General features: G+C 41.1%; 1 protein-coding gene across 11 annotated transcripts in view; it reads right to left on the bottom strand.

Moving 5' to 3' along the window:
• The window catches only part of BMPR1B (bone morphogenetic protein receptor type 1B), a 375,661-nt gene that overhangs the window by 249,118 nt on the left and 105,159 nt on the right, over positions 1-21,384 (bottom strand). For 5 of the 11 annotated variants that reach the window (XM_045018526.1, XM_045018523.1, XM_045018525.1 and 2 more), the window contains one exon: positions 14,240-14,312. The exons of the other annotated variants lie outside the window; for them this stretch is intronic. The gene's annotated coding sequence lies outside the window, so the exon portion shown is untranslated. The remainder of the gene's footprint in view (positions 1-14,239; positions 14,313-21,384) is intronic. 11 annotated transcript variants of the gene reach the window in all.

The following is a 21,384-nucleotide window of genomic DNA, read 5'->3' as shown; positions in this document are numbered from 1 at the left end:
TACAACAGAGGCAGTGGCAGAGACACTGCCCCACATGTGTACCTCAACACTGCTCACATCTGGGGGTGAGGAACCCGTTCTTTCCCCGTGCCTTTTTAATTCTCAGCGTGACTGCAGAGCCTGCTAATAATGATGAAAATTACAGTATGATGTATGTGCTTCTTGAAGTGCGGCCCCTATCTAAAATGAACTGAAACAAGGTACTCAAATTACATTACAATGTCACATTTTTCAAGCTTGCATTCAAAATGGCAGCTAGAAGTATACCCACTACCATTTTTAAATAACATTCCTACAACTCTGAGGTATAAAATCCTGAACTGACCACAATAGAACAAACTATTTTGCCAACTCCTTGGCTCAAGAGATTAGTAGTGGGATTCAGAGACTTTCTACTCTATGTCACCACTTGAAATCCAAGCCAGTTTCATAGTGACTTACAGGCATAATCATCTAATGGCTATTTGTTGACATATGTGAGATGAGTTGGTGGTTTCAGTTCAGTTCTTAGTGGAGAGTATTCACATCACAGAACCGGCTATCCCAAATGGCACTATCTTGGTGGCAAGGAGTGCAAGGATTACATGGGAATTTAGAATTAAACTATTCGCCGAGTCTCATTTCCAGAGATGGTACTTCCTGGTCTGCATTCAGGTGCATTAACAGCTCAGTATGGGGAAACTGGGAGAAAGGAGTTCAAATTCTGATTAGTTTTCTCACTTTCAAACACTTTCTTTTGACATTAAACTCATGCATTAAACATGTTCCTGCTCAGAATACTGTAAAGGTGCAGATAAAAGGAAACTAAGCCTAAAAAAAGGTGATAGTTTCAATTTGTTGACACTGTTAGTGCCAAGTTTTACTTGCTTGAGTTAAATATATATAATGGGGGACTAAATTGTGACTATTCACGAACATTTTTAAATGCTTTGCCCACGCTCACATCTCTTCTGTGTTTGCTTCTGCTAATATTCATGTTGTTGACTTTTACTAACATAAATGTTCAAGGAAGGCAAATTTCAAAACTGCTTATCCAAGAATATGTACACAAATATTTTTTTAAATTAATATTGGAAGTTGTGCACTCAGCAAACCAAAAAGAATAAATCATATGACTTCAGACCATTCACTACCAAACAAAACATCTTTAAGAGAGACATCAAATACTCACCTACAATGACTTGAATAACAATCAGAGTAGAAAGAAGTAGAAATATTTCAAATAACAAATTTGAGAAAACTGCAATCTGATTAAGGCTATTCTGCAGCCAGCCAAAGAAGCTAACTTCAGACAAACTGTGAATTATTCACTTGGAGCCAGTCTCTATGCTCTTGTTTATTAAAATCATTGTTGTCATAATGCTCTGTTTACTAGACTGCACTACAGTTTTAACGTGGGTCAAATCTGCATGTAAACAAGTGAAATTTTGATACTTGTTAATTATTTGTATTTAGTGGCAGTTAAAGGCCCCAACTTCAGAGACTGGGGTCCCACTGTGCTAGGTACTAGTACGTGCACATAATAAGAGACAGGCCCTAACCCGAAAAACTTGCACTCTAAGTAGACAATACAAACAAAGGATGGGAGACTGGAAGTAGTACAACACCCCATTTTATTTTAGAAATGGGGAACTGAGACAGAGGGACATTAAGTGCCTTGCCTAAGGTCACTCACACAGGAAATCTGCATACCCCAGAATTGAACCCAGTTCTAAGTCCCTGGGTAGTGCCTCAACAACAAGGCACTGAAACCATCATCTCAGCCAAGTAGGGATGCTCTAGGAGCTACCTGTTCTGTAAGGATACAACATTGCGCCACTGCTCTGAGTAGCATTTGGTCATTGGCTAAGTTAGCCAGTCAGAAGCTGTATCAATCCCTCATTCGCATCCAGAATACACGTGCAGATCTGAAGTAAAGTTTGCTAGCTCCATACGTTGTGGTTTGAGGATCCCTCTTACGTCTTAGCACACGAGTAGGAGCTAAGAGCCTTGCTTCCTTTACAGTGTCATGTGTGTATCAAAATCTTCATAAAAGACACATTTAAGAACAAATTTATTAATTCTATTTGTAAACAGCAGGCTGCCTTTTTTTTTTTTTTTGGCATGAACTACTAAACTTTAAATCTACAAAATCTCGGAGACAAGTTTTCTAGTCCCCGATGCCAGTTCTCAACTATCCATGGTTCTTTTTACCCAGCAACATCAGGAAAGTGCAAGTGCCATTACATGTATCCTGTGACTACACCTCAATGATAATAAAGTTATAGTATTCACTATTACCTTTTGCCAAAATACACCATAAGATAACTACAGTTATTTCCTATTCTAGGCCTAGAGGAAATCAGGGCATCGTGGATAACCTTCTGTGATAACTGTTGGCTTAGGCTGCTTTTAACAATAGAAAGCCCTATTCTAGTGTTTGAGGGAAAGTGTGGGAACGTACAGTATATTTATAAACACAGACAACAGATTGCACATTTTCCCACTAGCAGAAGTAAGAACATAAGAACATAAGAAAGGCCATACCGGGTCAGACCAAAGGTCCATCTAGCCCAGTATCTGTCTACCGACAGTGGCCAATGCCAGGTGCCCCAGAGAGAGTGAACCTAACAGGCAATGATCAAGTGATCTCTCTCCTGCCATCCATCTCCATCCTCTGACGAACAGAGGCTAGGGACACCATTCCTTACCCATCCTGGCTAATAGCCATTTATGGACTTAGCCACCATGAATTTATCCAGTCCCCTTTTAAACATTGTTATAGTCCTAGCCTTCACAACCTCCTCAGGTAAGGAGTTCCACAAGTTGACTGTGCGCTGCGTGAAGAAGAACTTCCTTTTATTTGTTTTAAACCTGCTGCCTATTAATTTCATTTGGTGACCCCTAGTTCTTATATTATGTGAATAAGTAAATAACTTTTCCTTATCCACTTTCTCAACATCACTCATGATTTTATATACCTCTATCATGTCCCCCCTAGTCTTCTCTTTTCCAAACTGAAGAGTCCTAGCCTCTTTAATCTTTCCTCATATGGGACCTTCTCTAAACCCCTAATCATTTTAGTTGCTCTTTTCTGAACCTTTTCTAGTGCTAGAATATCTTTTTTGAGGTGAGGAGACCACATCTGTACACAGTATTCGAGATGTGGGCGTACCATGGATTTATATAAGGGCAATAATATATTCTCAGTCTTATTCTCTATCCCCTTTTTAATGATTCCTAACATCCTGTTTGCTTTTTTGACCGCCTCTGCACACTGCGTGGACATCTTCAGAGAACTATCCACGATAACTCCAAGATCTTTTTCCTGACTCGTTGTAGCTAAATTAGCCCCCATCATGTTGTATGTATAGTTGGGGTTATTTTTTCCAATGTGCATTACTTTACATTTATCCACATTAAATTTCATGTGTACTGTTCACAAATCAAAGGAGTTTCTCAGCCTGAAGTGTCAAATTTCCTTCTATGTGACATCGCCAGCCAAATATAGCCAAGTAGTTTTATGCTGTATATGATGACTAAGAAGTAACATTTTCAAGTTCCCTAACTAAAGAAATATGTGAAGGGAGAACAAATTTCTCCTGACCCTAACTTGGCATACTGACAGTACAGCAGTAGGTTCTAACAGAAGAGCCAGGAGAGTTAGAAATCAGACTGGGAGCTGGTCTCCCTTTAAGCTTTCTATACTTCAATAAAAATAAAATGCAATTGTTTTGTTATCAAGAAAAGTTCATTCACACAGATTCTGATCTCACACTGATTTTATCCCACCATAACCGAATCACCTCTACTGGGAGTTGCAGCGGTCCTCTTGTTTTTTTTGTTTTTGTTTTTTTTTTTGCTGTGAGCACAGACTCAGACCCCTACTTTCATCTTTGTCTGCAGACTGCATATAAAAAAACCCGCAAGAAATCAGATGTAATAGTGCTTGCATCAATTGGTGTCAATTATAAATGCATAACTTTATATATGAGTTCTTTAATAAATAATAATTAACGATACTACTACTTAGCTCTTACACTGTGCTTTTCATCAGTAGATCTCAAAACACTTTACAAATGGTCACTACTATTAACCCCATTTTACAGATTGGGAAACCAAGGCACAAAGAGGCGAAGTGACTTGCCCACGGTCACCCAGTAGACCAGCTTCAGAGCCAGGAATAGAACCCATATCTCCTGAGTCTCAGTCCAGTGCTCAATAAACCCTTCTCCTGATTTGATTTGCAGCTGCTTGTATGTAGGTAAAAAAGGACCAAGACAGAAGACAGTGAGAGCAGCAGAAAAGCCAAGAGACAGCAAGAGATGCACTTGAAGTGTGGCCCTGAGTGAAAGCTAAGGGAGAGAGAGAGACAGAGAGCTTTTTTGGGTAGAGTACTGTCTGGAAAGACAGGCTTGGAATTGTGAGCAAGGAAATTGATTCCTGTTTGATGTTACTCTCTTCAGCGGAACAGGACTTTGTGTATATTTTTTGTACACAGGATTGCATCAAATAAACTCTGGACTATATTATCAACTACTACTTCTAATAGAAACAACCTCCAAGGCCCCAGATATTGGATAACCCCCTATACCAACCACTGATGAACAGCTACTGACATAAAAGGTCCCATTCATTTCACCACAGTTGTGTGTATGAGAAACTGCTCACCAACGGCAGCAAGGGGTTCAGAATCCAGCCCATAAATTAGTGTATGCAAATGAGTAAGTATGTGATGGGCCTGAGCCTAAATTATGCACAGCTTTGATTTCTTTAATCAATTTTAACAAATGAATCAATCCCACATGTAATTAGAATCTTCCATTTTAGGTTATTAATTTAAGATTTTCCCCATAGATCTCAGGGCATCTGAGTAGTTACAAAACCAAGTGCCCTGCCCCCTCTACAACTCCTGGAAAGAATGATGTATCAGAAACTCCAGGTGGAGTTTACTTACATTTTCCCCTGCTGTTGGTTTTCCCATGGAAGTGTGCAACAAAGCCCTAACTGTTCACCAAGGATTCAACTAGGTGAATATCACACCAGGGAATGGTCTGAGAATTTTTTTAAATTGTTTGTGTGGTTTTTATAGATGAATAAAATACATATTGGAAATTGGTACATATAATAATCATTGCTTCATATCAAAAGTCAACTACAATTACATAGGAAAACAAAAATGAAAAAGAAAAAATATCAATTTAAAAACACCCTATAATATTTAGACCATTAGAAGAAATACCATTTACCTTGGGAGACAGTTACTCCTCAATTATATTTATATATACAGTAATACAACTCAACAGTGCAATAAGTTTTCCCCACATCTTTGTTTCAGATAGTCAACAAAGACTCTACTGTCAAACTTTGCAGAATGATCTGGGCTGCCAAACCTGAACAAGTTTGACAGACAGCTCCAGCAATGGTCTACAAGAACAAATTCTAGTTCTCTTGGTCCAAAGATTTTTTAAAAAGACAACAACTTTGTAAAGTTATCACTAAGGCTACTCCAATTTGTAATTTGCACTCTATAATTTTGGTCACTTGAACATGACATCCACTACATGGCATCTTATGCTGCTATGGACTTCACTGTAAGACTTGTTATGCCTCATCCAGTAGGCTTTGTGTTACTTCTAACCCAGAAAGAGCTAGGCCGCTAGTCAATTTTTATCCTGGTCAAGGTCCAAATTGTTTGGTCAAGGTACAGTCAAGGTCCAGAAACCAGAGAAAATACTAAAAATATATAACAATAATTATAAGTAAATGAAAAGATGTGGGGGTCCAGTCAAAAGCGTCCTGCGGTCCGGATTTGGCCCACGGTCTGCCTATTGACTTACCCCTGAGCTAGATTCACAAAAATGCTGTCAGGTATCACTTTCCATCTCAAAAACATCCTGTTCCCAACCCTAGGGGACAGAGAAGTTGAGTATGCCAGGAAAGAAGCTTTGCCAGTACCAAAAGCAACAACTCCAGGGCTCTGACAAAAAGTGGGAGGGGGAGAGAAGGCTGCTTTCTACTTATATCTACAGAGCTTTTTTGTTGTTGTTGCTGTTACTTCAGCTTTTTAAACATAACAAAGCAAGTGTTCTGAGCACACTATTTCAGAACTAAATGTTCAGGGACACTGATGAGTTCTCTTAAATCTGTAAGATTGCATTACAAAATATTTAGGTTCATGAAGTTTTATCCACTTCAGGAACAAGAATATATACTGAAGAGTCTGGAAGCAACAGGACCTATCTTAATGAAGCAGTACTTGAAATTTCAGTTTCTGTTTTAGGGGCCAAATCTAGAAATCTTTATTCAAGCAAAACTTCCATTTAAAACAGTAAAATGCAGATAGCTTTCAGATTTTAGCATCAAATTATTCCCACATTTTCTTTGCGCATGTTTTTAGAATAAGAATGTATGAAGCTCTGTAATGCTTCATGTTTTATTCAGCAAGTAGGCTATATTTAATTTAACCAGACAAAACAAATATTTCATCATTTTAATTGGAAAATCCCTCACTCAGACACCACTAGAAAAGGACTACCCAACCAGGGAGCTCACAGGCTGCAGGGAGCCCCTAAATTTGTTACCGTGGGGGCCCTGGCATTGTATTCAAAGCCATTTTTAAGAGCCAGTATGGTAGGCTGTGTGGGGAGCCCCATAAAACTCTTTAATAGAAACAGTGCACCTCTACTGGGGCAAAAAGTTTGAGAAGCTTTGCATGCCAGTAGAATATATAATACAGTTTGCCAACAATGTACAAAAACCAGCTCAAGAAAACAGAATTGTTAGTAGCTCTAAAACAAGTCAAACCATTTTGTGTATTGCCATATTTGGTAAAAGAATTAAAATTTAAGCAGTCACAACTCAAACAATGACATATCGTGTCAATAGAAGAATTTCCTCCTTACTCCCATTGCTCCCCCTAGAGCAGAGGAGGCAACGTAAGTATAACTTTAAAAGATAACATCATCACTCTCGTCTCCTATAATGCTCCTTTCACTTTTAAAGTATGTATTTTCAAAAGACCTCTTTCGAATACTAAAGAGGCATTGCTACAGAAAGTGCAACAGGCTGGCAGGCAGCAGCAGGTGTATGGAGCAGTGGCATATAAAAACACATCAGTAAGATGATGTGTCTGGGATGAATTTCCTAGACTACATGCAAGAGAGGCAAAACAAAACTAATAGGGAAGCAATGACTATCCCTCGGTACTCAACTTCTCAAACCTCTCTTAATAAATTACTCTTGAAGGGAAAAAATCAAATATAATTAGCAATAAGGAAACCCAGACCAGACAATGGATTTGATTACATTTGCCCTTCTCTTTTCTATTAATTTCTAATGTAAGCACCTTTTTCTCATAAGCAAAAGCAATATAACTTTCTATTAACTATTATTATCTACAATGTAGTAGCATCTACAGTCTCATAGATAATTTCGAAACACTGGGGAAGACATAGTCCCTGGTTCACAGGGACTATGGGGATGAAACCAATGACCCAACTGTTGATTCCCAGCTTTAATTTGCATGGTTGTATAACAAGCAATAAATACAAAGTCAACATTCAGATGAATGACACCTTTTCAATTATAAGTTATGCCATTTTAGTACTATAGGTCATTTTTTATAACTGAAAATAATATCAAATCTGGAGGACCAGAAAGCATATCTTAAAGTCATTTCAGTATCTATTTACAGTAACTATACTTATCTCTACTTTAAAAGACAAGAAATAATATAGTCACTAGGGGATCACCTGGTTCAAAACCAGAAACAATATGGATCCACAAAAGAAGGAAATTATTACATTCACCTTTCCTTGTTGCTTGCTATGTCAATCCCAATGCATCTCCTAGTTTTCTATCACACAGAAACAAAAATTGCCTTTTCACACAAACAAAAGTTGTGTTTTTATAAAATGGTTAATCACTTCTTTATGACTGAGTAGACAGTTTATATTTCCAGCAAAGGGAAAAGATTCTTCTAAACAGACCCTTTTCCCTACAGAAAGTCTGCAACTCCACAGCAAAAGTAACTAGTATCCACTACTGCTATAATTCACTGAAAAATCCTACATTAATCCCCACAGAGCCACATTACTCTAAGTCCCAAGTTAACTCTAGCCAGAACTGCAATTTACAAGTTATACTGAAACAATATGAGATTACCCTCTTAACGTCGTATATACTGTACTATATTACATTCTAAGTCACTAAAGGCCAAATACTGATCCCACCAAAGTCTAAGGGTACGTCTACACTTACCTGCCGGTTCGACGCGGAGAGTTCGACTTTTTGGAGTTCGAACTATCGCGTCTGATCTAGACACGATAGTTCGAACTCCGGAAGCGCCGCGGTCGACTCCGGTACTCCACCTCGGCAGAAGGAGTTGACGGAGTCGACGGGGGAGCCGCGGAGTTCGACCCCGCCGCGTGTGGACGGGTGAGTTGTTCGAATTAGGGTACTTCGAATTCAGCTACGCTATTCACGTAGCTGAATTTGCGTACCCTAATTCGAACCCCCTTCTTAGTGTAGACCAGGCCTAAGGCAAAACATCTTCGACTTGAGTGAGGGAAGGATTTCACCCTATAAATGGTTCTGCTTTCTAGGATAATGGGACTTATTGGATACTGTCCATCAAGAAATCATGCTTGTTGTGGTACTGGAATTAGTAAAAAACCGTGACTGCAACTTTATGGTGATGACTGAAAGATGATTGATCTACTGCCTATAATTTCAGGGGCACAGAGTGAAACTCCCAGGGAGAGAGAACCATTAACATGCAAATGAAGAACACTTGCAATCTGATCAAGATGTAGGCAAGATCAAAGGAGCATCTGAATTTCCTGGTTTGAGGAAAGGAAATTAGTAAAATAATTCCATGTCTCAAAAAGGTGGTGTACAATTATCAGTATGCAGTACAATGGTTACTGTACTGAGACAAGACAGAGATAAATTTGTTTCCTAAAACAGGACACCTGAACAAACGTTCTTTATCCTAACATGAATACAAACTAAGAACTCCAGAGCTTACATGCTAACATACCCTACTTCAAAGACTCCCTTAAAACACATCAGGAGCAGGAAGTCCAGAGAGGGGGTGGTGGTTTTTTGACACCAAGCAGATTTCGTGCCAAGGAACACAGGATTCACAAGCTATGGTGCTGGAAGGACAAAAAGGCTATGAGATAATAACAAACAGTAAGCCAAAGATGTGAACATTCATTTTTTCTTTTATAATTTCTCATTTTTGTAAGAACGGTGCCTTATCTAGCTAAACTGTTATCTAGTGCAAGACAGGATAGATTTTATACCATTTTCCATTTGATTTCCTATGACACTCTCATACCCCTCACCAACTGTTTAAATTGTTTAGAGATATTTGGGTCTGATATCATTTTGGCGTACTTCCAGGAAGTCCCTTCTTGGAAAGAAGGAAAATGAACTCATGACCTCTGACAGAAGGGGTACTCAGTAAATGGACTAAGGACTTGTCTTCATTGCAGAGTTAACTCGAGATCCATCCACTCACAAAAACCCTTGTGGTAATTTTAACTCAAGTTGGCTGGCCCATCACAGTGTACACGCTAAAGCTTGAGGTAGCACAACTCATCAGCCGCAAACACAATCACTCTGTAAAGCGTAAGTATTATTTTGCAGTGCTGCTGCTCTCACTCGAGCTCAGTTTACTTGAGATGATTTTACTTGACGGACGATAACTTAACTCTGCAGTGAAAACAAAGCCAAAGGCAAAAACTGTCTGTCCCCTAAAGGCACTGCCAAAATGTTTGCTACCATCAGTGAGGTACTTAAGGAAATTTGGTGACTGGCAGAAGCATAGAGGACTGAAACTGACAAAAACGTAGACTTAGCAACAAGCTACCATGTAAAATTATTCATATGCCTTTTGTGGCCAAGTTAACAATGCTATGGGAACTGTAACTCCATATATGCACTCACTGCTGTCATGTAGAATAGTGCATGCTTGCACAGATAATCAGATGTTAAATTACATCAACAGTGCTAATCTTTGAAAACAGAATATTAATAAGATTAAGAGGTTTAAAACATTTGTATATTACAATTAGTGGGTCAAATTCAGTGGTGACAAATAGAGGTATACGTCAGCCACTAGGAAAAAGCATTCTTTAGGGGGTTTACAGGTAATAGTGTAACTTAAACATAGACTTAATATTCATAGCTGTTGCTTAACATCGGGAGGAATGCCTGTTTTAAAAACCAATGTTATAAGGGAGCATTGCACAACTTTAAACAAGCATGTTCTCTAATTGATCGGCAACGTAACAATGAAACAACGTTAACCAGGCCAACTTTAAGTGAGGAGTTACTGTACAACTTTGCCACCTAATTTATGACCAGTCTGCAATCAATATACTATTTATCAGCACACCACTGTATAATCACCACTGGATTTGGACTTTGGTATTGAGAACAGATCATATTGTGGGGGGGAAAAACTGCTGCTTAACATCTGGAGGAATGCCTGTTTTTAAAAAAATTAGCCATATTATAGCCTCTGGTAATGCTGCATGTTGCTAATGTTTAATTTTTAGTCCCATAAGTTACTTGGCACTGCTGACACCTGGTCAAATGATTCCCATGGTTAGAATCTTAAAATCTCTGGTTATAACCTGTTTAGGAAGGATAACGTGGTTAAGAGGCTGGGGGTGGCTCTCTTCATTAAAGAGTTATTAGTAACTCTGAACCACAGAATCTTGTGTATATGTATCTATGGAACAATGTACTAACTAACAAAGCTGAGGAGGTGGTACTGGTGACTGTCTGCAGAAGACCACCAAATCAAAACAGTTTGAATTACTTCTGACGCACCTACCTGTAATGTGTGAAAAAAAAAGGTATTGATTTGGAAGGCTTCAATTTGGGTAATTACAAGTCATTTACCCTCACAACTCTCCCAGACAAAATAATGGAAAAGCCAATATGGGATTCAATTAATAAAGAAATTAAAGAATCGAAATATAATTAATGCCAGTCAACATGGTGGGATGGAAAACAGGTCTTGTCAAGCAAACCTGATGTCATTCTATTACGAGCTTACAAGTTCGGATGACAAAGATAACTGCATAGATGTAATACACTTTTGTAAGGTGCTTGATTTAGTACCTCATGACATTCTGATTAAAAATAGCACTAGACAATATCAATAAAGCACACATTAAATGGATTAAGAACTGGCTAAGTGACAGATGTCAAGAAGTAGTTATCAGTGAGGAATTATTACCAAATGCTGCTGTTTCTCGTGGAGCTCCACAGAGTTCGATATTGGGCTCAATGCTAATTAACATTTTAATTAATCATCAGGAAGTAAATATAAAATCACTGCTGATATTTGTGAATGACACAAAGATTGGAGGAGTGGTAAGTAATGAGGAGGACAGGACAGTCATACAGAGCAATCCAGACTGAATGGGTCCATCTTACCAAACTAACAATACAGCCAAATGAAAAGTTAGACATTTAGAAACAAGGCATGTCAGCCATATATACAGAACCGGGGACTGTATCCTAGTAAGCAGTGACTCTGAAAAAGATGCAGGCGTCATAGCAGACAAGCAACTCCACATGAGCTCCCAGTGCAATGCTGTAACTAAAAGGGCTAACACAATCCTTGGGTAAATAAACTGAAGAGTAGGATTAAGAAGGTGATAAAGGAGACCTCTGTCTATGGCTGTGGTGAGACTTATTTCAGAACTCTGCATTCAGTGCTGATGTCCATGTTTTAAAAAATATGTTGAAAAAGTAGCAAGGGTGCAGAAAAGAAAAGTACCACAAAAAAAGATCTGAGGGCTGGAGAAAATACTTTACAGGGAGAAACTGAAAGAAGTCAATCTGTTTAGTTTATCAAAAAGGCAAATTAGAGTTGACTTAATTAGGTGAGATAAGAACAAGACCACTTGGCTGGAAGCTGAAGCCAGGCAAATGAGAATTAAGGCACTTTTTTCTTTTTTTCAACAGTGAGGGTGACTAACGACTGGAACAAACTACAAAGGCAAGTGGTTGATTCTCCATCTCTTAACATCTTCAAAGACTGGGTACCTTTCTGAAATACATGCTAAAGCTAAATACAAGTTATGCTTTAGCCAAACACAAGTTACTAGGCTCAGTCGTGGGGTAACTGGGTGAGATTTAAAAGCCTGGGATATTCATAAGGTGAGATTATATCTCATTAGATCCCTTCTGCCCTCTAAGTTCTATGAATCTATAAAAGATGATGTAAAAGAAACTGTTATAAGTTAAAGGAGTTGGGATTCAGCGCTGATAGCAGCATATTCACTTTTATACAAAAATGTTAATAAAAAGTAAGAAGATGTAGAGAAAAATAAAAGCAAACAATCCTTCACCTTCCCACGTTAAATTATCTTGAACTGTTGTGGACGGGTTGAATTGCTGTTTTCATCCTATCAGTAACGAAGTATAATATTATGTACAGTACAACATGAAACCAATAAAATTATCTTTCTTAAATAAGTTAGCACTGGTACTGATCGTCTGATATAAAGCCAGAGAACAACCACCACAAAACAAACCAACCCTGAGACACTAAAAAATTTCATTAAAGAAAAATTAAAATAAGTGCAATTGCTCTTAGGCAAGACATAATGTAATCATATGTTAAACAAGTGCCAGTATGTCCCAAGTAAATTGGATCACCTTTGCATGTAATTCAACTGTGGAAGTAAAGTTAACTTCTCTCCTGATGTACTCAATGGTTGGGAATACAGCTAGGAAAGGAGTATCAAGGAAGACTGGGTTAGAGGATAAGGATGAAGACTCAAGCGGAGAAGGTCAGCAAAAAAGAGGAAGGCCAGTTAGCAGGATATGCTGGGAGGAATGGCAGGACTGAGAAGAGATTGATCAGAAACAGAACCCACAAGATTTTATGAACAGCAGCACAGGGAATAATCATGGGAATGGTTTGAGAGGGAAAGGGAAAGCATCAGGAACAGAACTGTTTTTTCCCACCTGAGCTAATGAACCTGGGTTCACAACCCCATGAAGATTGAGAAGGGTTAGAGTCAAATGAATTGGCTCCATAAATAAAAAAACATTCCAACTTTATCCCAAATCCATAGGTTTGTTGAGCTAGCATTGCCTACTGTGTATGATTACGTATGTCCATATACAGGTATGTCCATATTAATATGATTATGTATGTCCATATACAGGTATGTCTACACAGCAAAAGCTGGGCACAGGCTAGCCTACCTGAGCTAGTTTGAATCCAGCCCCCGCAGGTAACAAGAGCGGTAATGACAGCACAGCCCAGGCTTCAGAGTGGACTAGTGAGTGAAGTATGTACCCAGGATGCATGCCAGGCTTGTTGAAGCCTGTGCTTTGCTTCCTTCGCTATTGTTACCCACACTAGGTGGATTCAGTCAAGCTCAGGTAGGCTAGCCTGTGCCCAGCTTTTGCTGTATAGAATAAGTATTTCTGTCAGCCATGATCTGAACAGAGCAGATCTCTCTGTTGCACTGCTTCCACAAGATCACCACCTGCACCAGGACATTTTTCTCTCTCACGCAATAGCAAAATATATTCCAGTGTAAGACTAATACACTTTCCACTACCTGATGGCATTAATAACACATGGGTGCTGCCAAAAATACTGGGTATGTAGCTCTAGGCAGCTCCTGCCGCTTTGAGCAGCAAGGTGTGGGGGGGCTTCGAGCTCCAGAGGGCCGCGCGGCATCCTTGCACGCTGCCCTGAGAAGCCTGGTAAGGGAGGCCAGGCTGGAGCTGGGAGGAGGGGTTGGATAAGGGGGAGGGAGCAGTTGGAGGGGGTGGAGGTTCTGGAGAGGCGGTCAGGGGATGGCGAATGGGGGGGGGTTGGGTAGGTGTGGGAGTTCCGGGGGTCTGTCGGGGTGATGGTGGATGGGGTTGGGGCAGTCAGGGGACGGGGAGCGGGGCGAGTTGGGTAGGGGGTGGGATCCTGGGGGGCAGTTAGGGTGGGGATGGGTCCAGGAGGGGGTGGTCAGGGGAAAAGGAGCGGGGGGGGGGTTGATGGGTTGCGGGTTCTGAGGGGGGCAGTCAGGGGCAGGATGTGGGTGGGGGTCAGATGGGGGAGGGCAGGCACAGCCTTCCCTACCCAGCCCCCGATACAATTTTGCAACCTCGGTGTGCAGGGCCAGCTTTAGGAAGCACGGGGCCCGATTTCGACAGGGACCCGCCAGGGATGACTAAAAAAAAACCACGTAAAAAACCACGTGGGGCTTATACTCACTGGGTGGTGCTCCAAGTGTTCAGCGACACTTCAGCAGTGGGTCCTTCAGTGCCGCCAAAGTGATGCTGAAGACCTGGGTAGGGAACCGATTGTTAAGATTTTGGCAGCTCATCACTGGGTGCACACACATAATATATTATTCCCAGAGATACAGACACACAAAACAGGAATCAGAGAACTCTGTACAGAAATGAAATAAACCCAGATAAGTCTGGATGCCATGTGATATAATAGGGCTGAAAAAAAAAACCATATTTGCCCAAAAGTGTTTTTCTTTTAAGGAAACATGTCATTTCCTTGGGTGATCTGCCACTGCCTCCATCCACCTTCCAGGTTATCGAGTATGAGCATTTTTTTTTGCTGGGCACTCAACACATTGCCTTTGCTTCCTGATCCAAACTGTAGTGTTGTCTTTCAGATCAGACGTAAACCCAAGGGCTCTGACCACGTGTGGCCATTAAATATAATTTAGCACATTTCTCAAGAGAAGGAGTGCTAGCCCCAATGCTTTGGCCAGGTTTCTGCATATCTATCTTCTAGACTTTAAATTGAATAAATTATTCTTCACTTCCTGAATTTAATTACTGCTTGCTATTATTATTTTATATAGATTCCCATGCAAGTCTTTGGGTCTGTTCATAAAGAAATATCAACAAATTTGTTTCTTAATAAGCAAACTTCAAAGATTCTTGTATGAAGAGTCCCAAAAATGTGCAGCAATAAATTCAAGCCATGAATGATCACAGCACTTTGGCCACGACCAGTATCACAGCAATGTACCCAGCAGGTAAATATTGCCTTGCCAGGGGAGCAGGGGCAGCTCCAGGCCCCAGCATGCCAAGCGCGTGCTTGGGGCGGCATGCCGCGGGGGGCGCTCTGCCGGTTGCCGGGAGGGCGGCAGGCGGCTCCAGTGGACCTCCCGTAGGCATGCCTGCGGAAGGTCCGCTGGTCCCTCGGCTTCGGTGGAGCATCTGCAGGCACGCCTGTGGGAGGTCCACCGGAGCCGCGGGACCGGCGACCGGCAGAGCGCCCCCCACGGTGTACCGCCGTGCTTGGGGCAGCGAAATGGCTAGAGCCGCCCCTGCAGGGGAGGATCAACCTGATCAAGGGCCAATGGCAAATCAACAGTGCACCAAACACGTCAATATAATTTTTATAGCTCTATAAAGAATGCAGAAGAAGTCTGAACTACATAGAAAACTAGTCTGGATCCTGACTGAATAGTCATGACGGTGCAGGGTTGTCTGATCTCAGCAACATGCCTACTGATAGCATACACCTTAGCTACAAGACGCCCACAGATCCCAATCCATATTAGTAAAAGTGCTGTGTCCCATGCCCCACAACACCATCCCTGAAAAAGATGCTCTTAGACAGAACCATCCTTTGGGTCATCCAGCATGCTTTGTATTGTGTCAATCTACTTACATTGTAAACCAGTAGAAGCAGCACTTAGTTTTACCAAACTTAACTTTTGGGTCAGATTTGACCTGACACTGTCCCTTTAAAGCAGCGTATGCATAGTAAAGCATGTCACTAATAAATAATCTCTACAGAGTGTGTCTGTTTCAAAATACCATTTGATTTTGCACTTTTAGAGTAAATCACATTAAACAGCAGCTGTATAGAATTTATATGTGTTCACAGATATTAATGTTCTCCCTGACCAGTTTCCAAAACTAAGAGGGTAGTTTTATCACATACTATGAAAAGGATATTACAGAATTCAGTAAATTTGTTGAAAAATCTGGATTATTTCATCCTATTACTGTGTTCTCGTGTTTCAGTAAGATACAAAGAATTAATTTTTACCTCTATCTTTTGAATGAAATATGTTTGAGAAGAATTCTCTAGCAGATGAAGGATCTCCCAGTTTATATTTCATACTGTTTTGTATAGATGAATACATGTTCCTCCTGCTGTGAGCATACCCATGTATGTTGACTTAGCAAAACTTATCATTTTACATGCATGAATTATGATGTTTGCAACAATATAAATGGCTCCCACTGCAAAAGCTGCCACATTTGGTGAAATATGAAGGCAGGTGGTTTTTATATGAAAACAAAATATTATGGAACACTTAAAACAATGAGAAAACTACAAATATTTCAAGTTAAAAATCAGAAGTGTCCAAAGGCCATTTACATGCAACAGAATAGTCACCAATGACTTTTTTTTCCCATTATTTGATATTACATATTTTGGTTTTGCGAAAAGTGAAGTACATAAAATTCTGAAGAAGCAGCAAAGAATCCTGTGGCACCTTATAGACTAACAGACGTTTTGCAGCATGAGCTTTCGTGGGTGAATACCCACTTCTTCGGAAAGTGGGTAGTCACCCACGAAAGCTCATGCTGCAAAACGTCTGTTAGTCTATAAGGTGCCACAGGATTCTTTGCTGCTTCTACAGAACCAGACTAACACGGCTACCCCTCTGATACATAAAATTCTGAATAACCTAGATTCAATTCCCAAGAAGAAACTATACAATCCTTTCATTATACATTTTATACAAGAATGTATTTCACAGCTCTCTTTTATGACTGGTGTCCTCAAGTAGAAAGTTAAGTCTATGAAAAAAATACAGTCTGTGAGTACTTGCACAAACTGTTGTCTGTTTACCTGCAAATGATAAAAACCTTAACAGCTTTTACAGTCCAAAGCTAATATAAACATTTATGACACAATCCCACAAGGTGCTAACTGATTTAAAGTCCCTGGACTTCAAGGGGATTTGCGGGTGCTTAGTGCCTCACAAGAGGTGCTCAACATTTGGCAGGCTCGGACCCCTATAAGAGTATGCCTGGATTTTTTCTTTAATACATTTCCATCTGGATTAAATACAACAGCAGCGGCAGATAGAAAACAAGATTAAATGTGTGTAATTTCAAGTAACGCAATACATTTAATTTAAGGCTTCTGGGGCAAATCACTGTGGTCTCCTGTGTTTGAATAAGGAGGTGGGGAAGGGAACAGAGAGGCTCTTCCCCAGCACAACCATGGCTGCGAAGTCCAGGGGAACGCGAAGGTTGCACAACAATGCAGGAGTGAAGGCTGGCATTAGGAAAGCACCAACTCTCTCTTTCTGACACTACATTACATTACCTCCGCTCCTAGCTGCACAATATGCTCATAATCACCTGGCTTTTTATATCACATTTTACAACAATCAAAATGTTTGCCTCTTTAATACTCCTCCCCACCCTGCCTCCGCCAACCAACAGGCCTCAATTCCCACGAAAACCTTTACTAAAAAACCGACACCGGATATTTTGCTGTATATATGCCGCTATTTTTGTTAACATACTCACAATCAATGTAAGTAAAAAGATGGATGAAGACTAAAATCTCACAACCAACAGGGGAAGGGGAAACTCTTTTACCTCACTCATTGGTTTAGCCTCTTAGTTATTCCTATCACTAGGAATAAAATAATGCCCTCAAAGCTTGGAATGTTAATGTTTCCATTAGAACGGGCGAGCTTATTGAGATGTACAGCGTGTGTGTGTTCGGTTGCAGGTGCCCTTTAAATGATCCCTTTATTAAATGGCTGAATTTTTCAAACATGACTACCCACCTCATAGGAATGAATGTCTTGCTTCTGTTGCAGCATTTGTTACAGCCTGAGGGCCCCTTGGGAAACTAAAGAAAATGTCCCTGATACCAGAGGTCACAGTAGTACGACAGTTGACATCTTTCACCTCACATGTCAAATGCTCCAATAAGCAACACACTTCCCAATTAAATAACTACTGACAAAAAGCTCTGAAGTTATCTGTAGGCCTCCGTGTAACTGATTACATGGTAGTATAAGCAAGTGGGTCACTCAGAGGTCAAATTCTAACTTACATTCCTTTACTAATTAAAATAAAAAACGATACAGAATTTGTGGATGGAAACTGATAACTAAAGCCTCGGAAAAATTCTGGTTGCTTTAAATTAAAATAAGGGTTCTCCAACCCCAACTCCAGCCTGCAACAAAAGCTGCTGTACTGCCAGCCATACTAATTAAAAGTACTTAAAAGCATTCCCACTATAAGCTTTCAGCACTGAGCCTTTTAAATGAGAGATCTCATCTCAAAATTGTATCAATAAAATCAGAAAACATGATAATGTACTAAAAATAAGACTGATGAAAGACTTTCTGCTTAACTAGTGTTTAAGGCACTGTATGTGCTATGCCAACGGGTAACGCTGTAAGCCACGAACTCATGAAACTGGAACCCAAGTGTCAAGGCCAAAGGGAGTTTTGAACTGCCATTTGCTGATTGATGCCAGCTCAATTCCCTTTCAGAGAATAAATTACTTGACTTAAGAAAAGCCATTTATACCATAGTACTTTCTAGTTTTCAAGTGATAAGCATTTGGAGTGACTTAAGCACTTAGTAGCCTCTGTTTCACTGACCTTCATTGCTCCTAAAATAATAATAATAGGAGATATACCTATCTCCTAGAACTGGAAGGAACCTTGAAAGGAGTCCAGCCCCCTGCCTTCACTAGCAGGACCAAATACTGATTTTTGCCCCAGACCTCTAAGTGGCCACCTCAAGGACTGAACTCACAACCCTTGGCAGGTTTAGCAGGCCCATGCTCAAGCCACTGAGCTATCCCTCCCCCCTAAATGCCTATGTCACTTTTGAAAATGAGACTCAGACTTCCAGGTGGATAATTTGGAAAATTTTACCAGCAAGCTAGGACAGCGGTTCTCAAACTTTGTCAGATGCTCATACCTTTATCAAACATTTCTTCTGAATCATTCTCTTAGCTCAAAATGAATGTTTTCCTAAGTCCAGGTAACACTGATTTGTGTGTTACTGAGTTATCAACGAGTGAAAAACATTCATTTTCCATCTGTATTGACCAGACATTTTGTAATTAGACAAGTTGCCACACAAGATATTTTAAATTTGGCTTGTTCGTTAGATCTCATTGGGTACAGCTACACTGCAAAAAAAACCCACCCGTGACAGTGAGTCTCGGAAATTCCGGCTCACGCTATGGCATTGAAAATGGCCGTGTAGACACTCTCATTCAGGCGGGAGCTCAGGCACTGAAACCCAGGAGAAAGGTGGGCTTAGAACCCAAGCTCCATTCCAAGCAGGAACATCTAGGCCAGTGGGTCCCAAACTTGTTCCGCCGCTTGTGCAGGGAAAGCCCCTGGCGGGCCAGGCCGGTTTGTGTACCTGCCGTGTCCGCAGGTTCGGCCGATCGCGGCTCCTACTGGCCGCGGTTCACCGCTCCAGGCCAATGGGAGCGGCTGGAAGCGGCAGCCACTACGTCCCTTGGCCCGCGCCGCTTCCAGCCGCTCCCATTGGCCTGGAGCGGTGAACTGCAGCCAGTGGGAGCCGCTATCAGCCAAACCTGTGGATGCAGCAGGTAAACAAACCGGTCCGGCCTGCCAGGGGCTTTCCCTGCACAAGCAGCAGAACAAGTTTGGGAACCATTGATCTACGCGGTTATTTTTAGCTCTGTAGCGCAAACCTGAGTCTATAGACTTGGGCTCTGAGATTCACAGCCATGGGAATTTTTTTTTTCAGTGTAGTTGTATTCATGGAGACTTAAAAATCAAGTGAAATTTAAGGAAAATCAGTCCACATGTTTTTAACATTACCAGGGTTTAAATTGAGAAATTTTATGACAGCTGTGGCCAAATTCTCTCACATTCTCTGTGGGGATTCTGTAAATTAACCTCAAAAAAGTGTCAAAGTCAGCTTAAGGAGGCAGTCCCATCGGGGACCTTGAACAGGGTCTAGTTTTCTCCCATGAGCAGATAGAGCGGTTTGTTGTTATACTGAGGTAGGAAGTTCCTGAGAAAATGAAAGAGCTACCCTGTTTTGGGGGTTGCTTTGTTTTGGTCTGTAGACAGGGGCGGCTCTACAAATTTGGCCGCCCCAAGCAGTCATGCCCGGGAGGCGCCCCCGAGCCGCGGGAGCAGCGGACCTCCCGCGGTCATGACTGCAGAGGGTCCGCTGGTCGCGCGGCTCGGCTGGACCTTCCGCAGCTGTGGGCGGTTCGCTGGTCCGGCGGCTCCGGTTGAGCTGCCGCAGTCATGCCTGCGGAAGGTCCAGCCGAGCCGCGGGACCAGCGTCCCCTCCGCAGTCATGCCTGCGGCAGGTCCGCTGCTCCCGGGGCTCCGGTGGACCTCCCGCAGGCATGACTGCGGCAGGTCCGCCGGCCCAGCCTGCCGCCCCCCCGGGAAAGGGCCGCCCCAGGCAGGTGCTTGCCCCGCTGGGCTCTGGAGCCGGCCCTGTCTGTAGATTTGTGCTTCTTAAGTTTAATGATTGTAATGCTACATGGAAGGAATGCCTCTACACACAGTTTATATTATTTCAGTTAAACTAGAGCTATTGAAATAAACTGAAAAATCCAGAGTGAGTTTGTGTTTGTTTAATCTGTAAACTATTTCTTCAGCCATTCAAAATCTAATCTGGCCAGAGTTTGTATTTCTTTCAAGGTGGACAAAGACAGCAGGCTAGTCAGTTTCACATCTGTTTATAAAGTCAGTTTCTACTCAATTTCACTTTCAATTTCTCATGCACTAGCACAATGCAACAATGTTTACAAGGTGAACACTGCAGATAGATGAAAATCTAAAAATAATCCAGGCCAATATGAATACATTTTGTGTGCAAGATTTATAAGATACTGACATATGTTGGGCCATGCAAGAATGAGGCCATATTTTTACAGCAATACTAATGTTCTAGAAGCATGTTTCAGACAAAGACTTTTGGGAATAGGCGCAAGCGGAAAAACCAAGCCAAGACAAAGTGAAACACAAAGGCTAGTTAGGGGTTGGGATGACAATTGGGTCCTTCACTACAATGGGGGGACTTTCCCCTTTGGTGGGTAAACTGCTGGACAGTCAGAAAAGCCCTATCTAATAATGTTTCGGGGTCAATCAAGGTTTGAAAACCTTATGTTTAGAAACAAGACCCCAGGCCAGTGAAGTTAAGGACAAACAAAAAGTTACTGTTCCAATCTTATTAAAATAAATTTCTGATAATCTTCTCAGTAAAGTGCCTTTGTGCCTGTACATTTCTCCCAAGCTTCCAGTCCATTCAGAATCCAGCATGCAACGTGTATATACTGATACCAAGGAGCCAGAACTGAGACAGAGCAGATGTATTTTCTATGAAAAT

The sequence above is a fragment of the Mauremys mutica genome, chromosome 5 (assembly GCF_020497125.1).
Source record: "Mauremys mutica isolate MM-2020 ecotype Southern chromosome 5, ASM2049712v1, whole genome shotgun sequence".
Classification (NCBI taxonomy): Eukaryota; Metazoa; Chordata; order Testudines; family Geoemydidae; genus Mauremys; species Mauremys mutica.
Note: the sequence above shows the minus strand (reverse complement) of the source record. Positions and strands in the feature narration are given on the sequence as shown.